The sequence below is a fragment of the Trichechus manatus genome, unplaced genomic scaffold, assembly GCF_000243295.1.
Source record: "Trichechus manatus latirostris isolate Lorelei unplaced genomic scaffold, TriManLat1.0 scaffold00053, whole genome shotgun sequence".
Taxonomy (NCBI): domain Eukaryota; kingdom Metazoa; phylum Chordata; class Mammalia; order Sirenia; family Trichechidae; genus Trichechus; species Trichechus manatus.
Genome location: NW_004443989.1, coordinates 13,226,496 through 13,238,410, shown reverse-complemented (window position 1 = coordinate 13,238,410; position 11,915 = coordinate 13,226,496). Strand labels below are relative to the sequence as shown.

At 37.8% G+C, this 11,915-nt stretch overlaps 1 pseudogene; it reads right to left on the bottom strand.

Moving 5' to 3' along the window:
• Window positions 1–357: 357 nt before the first annotated feature.
• On the bottom strand, window positions 358–1,253 carry LOC101355009 (ret finger protein-like 4A-like protein 1; annotated as a pseudogene).
• Window positions 1,254–11,915: the final 10,662 nt, after the last annotated feature.

Sequence of the window (11,915 nt, the reverse complement as noted above, 5' to 3'; positions counted from 1 at the left end):
CTAGCCAAGTTGATACACATTTTTGGGAGGCATAATTCAATCCATAACAAGGGATAACATCCAAAGATTTATTTAGTTTATAACCTTTTTAATACACTAAGCTGATATTACAGAATATAAGAAGGAAAACATTTGTAAATTGATCTGAATGTTCAGGAAATATTTATGGAACAGAAATATAAACATAAAGCCCAAAGAATACAACCAAAATACTTAATATATGTAAAAATTTTCCTAATTAATCTACTTAATTTATGTATATGATTCATGAAATATTCCATTTCTGCTATAAATTTGTAGTATGTGTATATCAAACAGAAAAGTGTTAATGTTCTATACGTGTTTTATAAACAAAGGTTAATTGCCTTGCTCAGGATAAAATGGAGAACTTGCCGTGCCCAGATTCACTACAGGGCAGATACTCAGGAAGCCTTGAGTGTCATCACTAACTGGATTTTTAGGAATAAAAAATGAGTGTAGTGGCTCCACAGTAGGTATTTTGGTGAATATAAAGATATAGTATCAATAGCCAATGTCATAAAAGGAAATGTTTCCCATATCCAGGAAAATCCCCACTCGGTGTAACCCAGAGTTCACACAGAGGTTACTCAAAGGCACAGTGCTGCTGTCTGTGAACATCTCTGCATCTCTCACACCCACGGTCCAGAAGCCATGTTCTGAAGACAGTTGAATATCCACTTGCAGATTAACTGATTCCTTGAAAATGCCCAGATCCCATTCTGGGCTTGCTCCCACATCCACCTCCCAATAATGGCGGCCAGAGGTGAACTGAGGGGAGCCAAGGACACACATGGAGTTGAATCTCTCAGCACATGATCTTCCTGATTCTGTTTGAAATATCTACATGGACTGCTTTGAAGGTGAACAGAAAATATGAGGTTATTGTTGGCTGTGTCAACATCTAAGGTCATATCCACTTGGAATTTCAGCATCCTTGGGTCCACACGTAGAATAGCTCTCAGCTGGGGCTCCAGTTGCTTGATATTGGAAATCTGCTCATGCAGCTGGAAATTCTGTCTGATATCATTCTTCTGAGTAACCACAGGGCAGAAGGGACACAATAAACCCTCCCCAGGACGTTCAGTCTGCAGTGAATTGAAGCAGTAAAAGCAGCAGGCATAGACACATTTCAGGTACATGGGTTTTTCAAGATAACCCTGGCATATAGGACATGTGCTTGCTTTTTTAAATTGTTCTGCCATGGCCACTTTCTCTCTTCCAGCAGGTTCTTCTCTGGCCTCCGGTGTCTTCCACTAGCAGTCAGTTCTGGAATGAGGTCCACAGACAAGGATCTTTTAGAAAGAGATTCCCTCCTCCCGGGTATTGATTGTCTGCCTCTCGTTAATTCAATCAGATTTTTATTAAATTCTGACATAAAAGAGATTTTTACTGATGAATATATAGTAGTTAACACAAGTAAAGTAGTTAATTTTGTCTTTAGAGTGATTTATTTCAGATATGAAAGAATTGCTGTAGTATCGCCTAGACTAGATATTGAATATTGTCTGTCAATTTGGATTTAGAATTGAAACTTTTAAAATAAAATGTTTGGCATCTATTTTAATTCTTATGAATGGAGGTAGTTTGAATGATTAAAGCCAAGGGAATATTCCCAGTAATGGTTTCCACTTCAACATTTCCACAGACTCAAAACTTTAGTCTCAATACAGGGCACTGCCTAAAAGACATAGATCCCATAGATGGGTCCTTCACAGTCTTTCTAAAATGAATTTGCTCTCACACCAAATACAGATTAATTGTATAGCTTCCAGTGGCATTATAGTTTAATATTCACTCTCATGTTGACTTAGTGTCTTATAAAATTAACTAGATTACAAAAATTTCTATATGCCTGTTGACAATTTCCATTTTATATACAACTTAAATTTCCAAAATTAAATAGTCAGTGTCTGGGCTTTATGGGGTCTGTGGAGCTAAAGCTCTGTATAACTGATATTTGCCTCATCTCCTTAAAGCTTCAGGCCAGTTTTCCTTAGAAATTATTTTTGGGTTTCCTGAATCACAGGATAAAGAAAATATTTGATATAGACAAAGACAAAATTCGTCATACACCTTCTTTTCCAGGTGGGTACCTCATTGCTCACTACTTCAAACCTAAATCATTTTCCTCTGTTCTCAAAGTGATGTCATCCTCTTCCAAGATTACCTACTCCGCAATGGGACCCTGCCTCAGACAAGACTCTTGACACATAAATGGTGAATTAGGATTTGCACAATTCAATGCCTGGTTTTGATTTTTATAGTTTAGCATAATCAACTCTATAAGGAAAAAGCCAATGGTTCCCTAGACTTACAAAAGAGTAGAAGACTATGGGAATGCTGTGTCTAATTCTTTAGCAAACATATGTAAAAGTGTAGAATAAACTAGGGTTTCTTCTTCAAAGCTCAAATTTCCACCTTTTACATGACAGGAGGCAATTTCTAATGACAAATTAACACATAAAATTGTTGTCTCACCTATTAGACTGGGAGCTTCACAGCTGATGACCTGTACTGTTTTATTTAGTGGTTTACCTTCATCATCCCACTTTATAATTAGTTTCTAATAAATGCATAATGAATCTATGTGAACTAAGAAGGAACAATTAAATTATTTACTCTTTAAATTGCTTTGGGAAAACCATTAGGACTCTAAAATGCTTATGCACCATCCAACACAAATCAGGGTGCTGGGATATATTTAATGTGAAATCCAAATCATAATGTAATGATTAGAAATCAGAATGATGCATTTTATCAATTTTTAAATGTTAAAGAATCCTTACTCCAATGCCTAAAGTTAAACAACTATGGATTTTCACAAGTACTATTTCTCTGAGCATTTAAAAGAACTAAAAAAATAAAATAAAATAAAAAATCACTAACCTGAAATACAGCTGTCTTTCTCCTCTTAGTCAACAGATGGATACTGGGACTGCTCCGTGGTGCAGTTTCCAGGACATGTGAGGAAGATCACTCTGATGGATATTTCCAAAATTGGGAGGAAGATTCCTCCTCAAAGACTCTGAATGGGCTAAATTACCAAGAGAGCAGGTCGGTCACAAGCCAAGAGAGAAAGCCAGGCTTGAACGAGTAAGAACAACCAAGTTACAGACCTTTATGTTGTTTCAGTGTCATGTGATTGTACACTCTCTTTAACCCAATCAATCCAATCCTGTCACATTCAGTTAATCCAATAAATGTAATCCAATCTCACGTGATTTAATAAAGTCTTCTGATCTGATCCCAAGTAATGTAATCCATTCAATCTAACAAAATCAATCCAGTCAAATCCAATTTGACTTAATTCAATCACACTTACCTAATCTACTTAATCTAATGAAATCACAATTTTCTAATCTTCTAATTTTTTAATTTGTTGTTTAATATTTCCAGTTTAATATTTGCAGTTGTAGTTCTTATTTATAATTTTTTTAAATCTTCCCATACCCTGAAATCATGAAATTTTTACTCTAAATTTTTTAATACATACATCTCTATATTTTTCCAAATTTCCACTGAGCCCCTGATACATCTCTCATATATATTTAAAATGAGGGATATGATTACATTTGTTTCCATCCAAGATTAGGGGGTAGTGTTTTCCTTACTGATGTGCAAAGCGACCTCTGTTGTTTCAGTATTTATTCTACTCAAAGGTCTGTTTAAAAAACCAAAAAACCCCTTGCTGTTGAGTCAATTCCGACTCATAGAGACCCTATAGGACGAGTAGAATTGCCCCATAGAGTTTCCAAGGAGCACCTGGTGGATTTGAACTGCCAACTTTTAGCAGTAGCACTTAAACACTATGCCACCAGGGTTTCCAAAGGTCTGTTTAGGGGTGATATAGTCAATATATTAGTCTCTGGTTTACAAATGGACAAATACTGCATGATCTCACTTACATGAAATAAGCAAGTCCATGTTGCTATTGTTGTTAGGTACCATCAAGTTGATTCTGACTCATAGCCACTCTATGTTTAACAGAATGAAAAACTGTCCGGTTCTGTGCGATCCTCACAACTGTTGTATGCTTGAGCCCATTGTTGCAGCGACTGTGTCAATCCAGCATCTTGAATGTCTCCTTCTTTTTTGCTGACCCTCAGCTTTACCAAGCATGATGTTCTTCTCCAGGGATGGTCCCTCCTGATAATATGTCCAAAGTATTTGAGACAAAGTCTTGCCATCCTTGCTTCTAAGGAGCATTCTGGTTGTACTTCTTCCAAGACAAATTTGTTCATTCTTCTGGCAGTTCCAGGTATATTCAATACTCTTCAGCAACACCAGAGTTCAAAGTCATAAATTCTTCTTCGGTCTTCCTTATTCATCATCCAGCTTTCAAATGCACATGAGGTGACTGAAACCCCATGGCTTAGGTCAGGTGTACCTTAGTCCTCAAAGTGACCTGTTAGCTTGTTAACACTTTAAAGAGGTCATTTGCAGCAGATTTTTCCAATGCAACGCGTGGTTTGATTTCTTGACTGCTGTTTCCTTGGGCATTGATTCTGGATTCAAGTGCTCGTGTTGTTCATAGTTTGAATTGTCACGGAAGGCTCTTCCATAGTGATTACAGACATAAGGTTTCTCTCCCATGTGAGTTGTTTCATGTCACCTAAGGTCATATTATTGTCTAAAGGCTTTCCTACATAGCTGACATTTACGTGGTTTTTCTCCAGCGTAATTTCATGTTGTCTAAGGTTGGAGCATTGACTAAAGGCTTTTCCACACTGAAGACATTTATACTGCTTCCGGTCAGTATGATTAGAATATGTCAATTAAATAAAGAATGAAAACTGAAGGCTTTCACACATTCATTGTAAATATAGGGTTTCTCTCCTATGTAAGTTAAACCTGTTGAATAGGAGGGGGAAAAACCTCAGGCTCAGTTGGTTGGACGGAGTCTCTTGGTGAGTAAGACAGTTTGGGATACTGTAGGTGGGTTTGTGGAGTGTGGTTGGGCTGAAGAGATGAGAGATGGAGACCTAAGTCAGAGGTTGACATGAGGAGAGAGAGCTGGCAGGTAAGTGGAGATTCCTAAGACAAGCTGGCTTTGAGTGGGCTTTTGGAAGGAAGGATCCAGCCAAAGAAACAGCAATTGAAGAGGTTCCTTTCTGTGCTCACACTCTCTCTGGCCAGGATCAGGCCCTGGAAACCTGGGCTTTCTTCCCAGTCTCTCAGGACTGAGGAGGAGACCCTGGACACATTACAAAGTGACCTTGAACACACATCCCTCTCCTCCATCTGTAGTCCACCCAGGAGACCATCTAGGTAGAAGTCCTCATAACTCTTACCATATTGGACATGTCAGCCACAGCTTTTCCACCTTCCACCTCCCGATAGAGCAACTGAGTGACCAGTTTGTAAGAGCAGGATCCAGGACAGCCCTCTTCTTGGTTGTGTGGATGGACATTGGCCTGCAAGGATGCTGTGGGAGAAGACACCGTCCATGAGATATATTAGGACTTCCTCCAAGTCAAGTGGAAATAAAAATCAAACAAACAGAAAGTCATGGAACTTATCAAATTTTCTTAACATTAAAAGACATACAGGCAGTCACTTTGCATATGAAGAGGTACCCAACCTCAGCGGGGTCAGGAGAAAATAAGCTACAATATCAATATGATATATTATTCCTGTCAGACTGGAATATATAAACTTTCTTAATATTGTGCCTTCCTAAATTATGTGGAAAAAAACTCCTTCCTACCATCTTCTATGGACTGTACATAGCTAAAGCTCTTTTGAAGGCAGATTGATGGTGGAAGTGTTTTCAAGGGATATTTTAGAATATGTATCACAATTTAAAAGATGCATATTCTGAGGCAGGGCCAAGATGGCGAAGTAGTCAGACGGCTTCCTATATCCTTCTCACAACAAAGACCTGGAAAAACAAGTGATGTGATTGTATGTGAATATCTAGGAGCCCTGAACTAGGCAAAGTTGAGGAATCGGACTGAGTGGCGGGAGGAGAAGGAAATGGTTCGGAAGAAGCAAAGAATGCCAGACTGGACTAGGTGGGATCCGAAGCTCTTCAGCCGGGACCAGATCGGGGAGGGGGGGGGTGCAGTGAAGCCGACATGCAGCGCCGCGCACGTGCTTGGGAGGAAGTTTCCACATCGAGAGAGATCTGGCAGCAGAAAATCTGCTTGGACACTCCAAACCAGTGAAAAGCAGCTCCCAAGTGGCTAAAGATATGTACATGCTTGTGACCTTTCCCAGGGATTTAAAAAAAAAAAAACCATTTGGGAAAACCTCTCTCCCTTTTATCTCCTCCCTCCCTGCTCTGCACTGGCCTGGCCGGCTTCCAAAATCTCTGAGTCCCCTGGGCTGGAAGTAGATCCCCTAAGGCGCCCTGACCCATTCTTCTGGCCTTGGAGAGGGAACAAATTAACAAACAGGGGAGAAAATAAGCTACTTGCTCCCCTAATCCGGGAACTCAGGGTTGGCACAGCTCCTTCACCTAGACACAGACATAAGGGGTCCACAGACTTTCAGTGCCTTAAACCTCTATATAGACTTGTGTGGATCCATCTCAACAGCGTAAGTCCTCACTATCACAGTACAACAGGGTAAACACCTGAAGTCTAACTTCAACTGTTTCAGCTGTGAAGTGGCAGATTTGTGATGCTTGACACAGCTCTGCCCTTTCAGCAGGCATCTTACCGGTCCACATCAAGGGCTTGAAGACTTGTGGCTCTACACACACCACCTAGACACCTGCTACAGGAGTCCAAGAATAAGTGGTGTCCACGAGTCTTTACAGCCAACAGAGAAAGGGCCCATAGTCTGGCTTCAAAACTCACCTACCTACTTGCTCTAGGGAACAGGGACATGCTTTCCTTTCAGACACTCCAGGACAGCCATCAGCCCCCTGCTTTGCTCAGTGTGTGACTCCCTACTGCAGCCAGATACCTGTGCCTACACCAATCACCCAAGCCTCTCTAAGACTGTAGGTGAAAGCCTGTATCACACACTTGGTGACTGACTGCCTAGACACCTGAGCTGAATCCATACAAGAAAATGTAATGGACTCCTGTGTGCACATACTTAGTTACAGAACTAACTATCTGGTCCCAGGACGTTAGAGCTTCTAAGGCAACAATAATCAAACTAGCACACATGAGCAGCCTATTTGGGCATATCAAAACAAGAAGCTAGGACACACTAAACAAATATAAAATAAAATTATAATAACTTATTGATGGCCCAGAGACAACAGTCAGTATCAAAAAGAAGCAGTCCTTGATGGCTTCAGCAAGCTCCCAAAATAAAGAACCAATAAATTCTCTGGACAAAAAGAATTTCTTGGAATTATCAGAGGCAGAATACAAAAGATTAATATACAGAACTCTTAAAGAAATTAGAAAGGAAATATTCAAAGAGCAGAGACAGCCAAAGAACACACAGACAAAGTAGTAGCAGAACTTTAAAAAGTTATTCAAGAGCATAATGACAAGTTTAATAGGCTGCAAGAACCCATAAAGAGACAGCAATCAGAAATCCAGAAGATTAACAATAAAATTTCAGAATTAGAAAACTCAACAGAAAGTCATAGAAGCAGAACTGAGGCAGTAGAAGTCAGAATTAGTGACATTGAAAATAAAGAACTTGAAGCCAACTTATTTTAGGAAAAATCAGATAAAAGAATTAAAAAGAATGCAGAAACTCTCAGAGTTATGTGGGATTCTATCAAGAGAAAAACCTACGAGTCGTTGGAGTACTAGAACAGAGAGGATAACAGAACATAAAGAGAGAAATGTTGAACATTTGTTGACAGAAAACTTCCCTGGTATCATGAGAGATGAGAACATGTCTATTCAGAATGCTCATCGAACCCCACATAAGGTAGATCCAAAAAGAAAGTCACGAAGACATATTACAATCAAACTACCCAAAACCAAAGATAAAGAGAGAATTTTAAGAGCATCTAGGGATAAAAGAAAAGTCATCTACAAAGGAGAGTCAATTAGAATAAGCATACAGCAGAAACCATACAGACAAGAAGGCAATGGGATGAGATATATAAAGGCTTGAAGGAAAAAAACTATCAGCCAAAAATTATATATCCGGCAAAACAGTCTCTCAAATATGATGGTGAGATTAGGGTATTTCCACATAAACAGAAGTTTAGGGAATTTGCAAAAACCAAACCAAAATTACAAGAAATACTAAGGGAGTCCTCCAGTTAGAAAATCAATAACATCAGATAACAATGAAATATTACAACACAGGACAGAGCAACCAGATATCGACTCAGATAGGGAAGTCGAAAATACATCAAAGCTAAAACATTGAAAATAGGGAAACAGAGATATCAATATGTAAAAAAGGAGAATATTAAAACAAAAAAGAGGAACTTAAAAAATGCAGATATAGATTTTTCATATGGGGGGAAGTCAAGGCGATATAAAGAAGTACGAGATTGGTATAAACAGAAAAATAAGGGTAAATATTAAGGTAACCACAAAGGAAACTAACAATCCTACAAATCAAAATAAAAAATTAGAAAAATATAAAGACTCAGCAAACACAAAATCAATAACAATCAATAAGATGAAAAGAAAATGCATAAAGAAAAACAACTCACCACAGAAAATTAAGGGAAACAAAGAAACTGTGAACAACACAAAAAAAAGACATCAAAATGACAGCATTAAACTCATACCTATCAACAATTATGCTGAATGTAAACGGACTAAACGCACCAATAAAGAGACAGACAGTGGTAGATTGGATAAAAAAGCAGGATCCACCTATATGCTGCCTACAAGAGACACACCTTAGACTTAAAGACACAAACAAGCTAAAACTCAAAGAAGGAAAAAAACATATCAAGCTAACAACACTATTAACAACAATATTAATCTGTGACAAAATAGACTTTAAAGTAAAATCCACCACGAAGGATCAAGAAGGACACTATATAATGATTAAAGGGTCAATACACCAGGAGGACATAAATATAATAAATTTTTATGCACCCAAAGACAGGGCTCCAAAATACATAAAACATACTCTAACAGCACTGAAAAGAGAGATAGACAGCTCCACAATATTAGTAGGAGATTTCAACACTCCACTTTTGGTGAAGGACATAACATCAAGAAAGAAGCTCAACAAAGACATGGAAGAGCTAAATGCTACAATTAACCAACTTGATCTCATAGACATATACTGAACACTGCACCCAACAGCAGCCAAGTATACTGTCTTTTCCAACACACACACAATATTCTCCAGAATCGACTACATATTAGGCCATAAAGCAAGCCTTAACAAAAGTCAAAGCCCTGAAATATTACAAAGCAACTTTTCTGGCTATAAAGCCATAAAAGTAGAAATTAACAACAGAAAAATCAAGGGAAAAAAATCAAACACATGGAAACTGAACAACACCTTGCTCAAAACTACTGGGTTATAGAAGAAATTAAGGATGGAATAAAGAAATTCATAGACTCAAATGAGAATGAAAACACATCCTACCAGAACTTTGGGACACAGCAAAAGCAGTGCTCAGAGGTCGGCTTATAACAATAAATGCACACATCCAAAAACAAGAAAGGGCCATAGTCAAAACATTAACCTTATAATTGGAACAAGTAGAAAGAGAGCAGCAAAAGAAGCTCTCAGGAGCCGGAAGGAAGGAATTAATAAGAATTAGAGCAGAGTTAAATGAAATAGAGAATAGAAAAATAATTGAAAGAGTTAACAAGTCCAGAAGCTGGTTCTTTGAGAAGATCAACAAAATTGATAAACCATTGGCCAAACTGACAAAAGAAAAACAGGAGAGGAAGCAGGTAACCCGTACAAGAAATGAGATGGGTGATATCACAACAGACCCAACAGAAATTTAAAAAATCATAACAGAATACTATGAAAAATTGTACTCTAACAAATTTGAAAACCTAGAGGAAATGAACAAATTTCTAGAAACTCACCACCTACCTAAACTAACACAAACAGAGGTAGAAAAATTAAATAAATCCATAACAAAAGAAGAGATTGAAAAGTTTATTTAAAAACTCCTAACAAAAAAAAGCCCTGGCCCAGATGGCTTCACTGGAGAATTCTACTAAACTTTCAGAGAGGACTTAACGCCACTTCTACTAAAGGTATTTCCGAGCATAGAAGAGGATGGAATACTCCCAAACTCATTCTATGAAGCCAGCATAACCCTGATACCAAAATCAGGTAAAGACACCACAAAAAAAATTACAGACCAATATCCCTCATGAACATTGATGCAAAAATCCTCAAAGAAATTCTAGCCAATAGAATTCAGCAACATATCAAAAAAAAATAATTCACCAGGATCAAGTGGGATTTATACCAGGTATACAGGGATCGTTCAACATTAGAAAAACAATCAGTGTAATCCATCACATATATAAAACAAAAGACAAGAACCACCTGATCTTATCAATCGATGCAGAAAAGTCCAACACCGATTCATGATAAAAACTCTCAACAAAATAAGAATAGAAGGGAAATTCCTCAATATAATTAAGGGCATTTATACAAAGCCAACAACCAACATCATCCTAAACGGAGAGACTTTGAAAGCATTTCCCTTGAGAATGGGAACCAGACAAGGATGCCCTATATCACCACTCTAATTCAACATTGTGCTGGAGGTCCTAGCCAGAGCAATGAGGTTAGAAAAAGAAAGAGCATTCAAATTGGTAGGGAAGACTTCAAAGTATCTCTATTTGCAGATGATATGATCTTATACACAGAAAACCCCCAAAGAATCCACAAGAAAACTACTGGAACTAATAGAAGATTTCAGCAAATTTTCAGGATACAAGATAAACATACAAAAATCAATTGGATTCCTTTACACCGACAAAGAGAACCTTGAAGAGGAAATTTCCAAATCAATACCATTTACAATAGTCCCCAAGAAGATAAAATACTTAGGAATAAATCTAACCAGAGATGTAAAAATCTATACAGAGAAAACTATGAGACACTACGCAAGAAACTAAAAGAGACCTGCCTAAGTGGAAAAACATACCTTGCTCATGGATAGGTAGACTCAACATAGTGAAAACGTCAATTATACCCAAAGCGATCTACAGATACAATGCAATCCCAATCCAAATTCCGACTGCGTTTTTTAATGAGATGGAGAAACAAATCACCAACTTAATATGGAAAGGGAAGAGGCCCCATATTAATAAAGTGTTACTCAAGAAGAAGAACAAAGTGGGAGCCCTCACACTACCTGATTTTTAAACCTATTATACAGCCACAGTAGTGAAAACAGCCTGGTATTTGTACAACAAATACATAGACCAATGGAACAGAGTTGAGAATCCAGACATAAATTTTTCCACCTATGAGCAGCTGATATTTGACAAAGGCCCAAAGTCCATTAATTGGGGGAAAAAACAGTCTCTTTAAGAAATGCTGCTGGCATAACTGGATATCCATCTGCAAAAATTTGAAACAAGACCCATACCTTACACCATGCACAAAAACTAACTCAAAATGGATCAAAGACTTAAATATAAAATCAAAAACAATAAAGATCATGGAAGAAAAAATAGGGACAATGCTAGGGGCCCTAATACATGGCATAAACACAATACGAACCATAAATAACAATGCACATGCACCAGAAGAGAGACTAGATAAATGGGAGCTCCTAAAAATCAAACACTTATGCACATCAAAAGACTTCACCAAAAGAGTAAAAAAACAACCTACAGACTGGGAAAAAATTTTGGTTACAACAAATTCTATCAGAATCTAATGTCTAAAATCTACAAGATACTGCAAAATCTTAACAACAAAAAGACAAATAACCCAATTAAAAAATGGGCAAAGGATATGAACAGGCACTTCGCCGAAGAAGATATTCAGGCAGCTAACAGACACATGAAGAAATG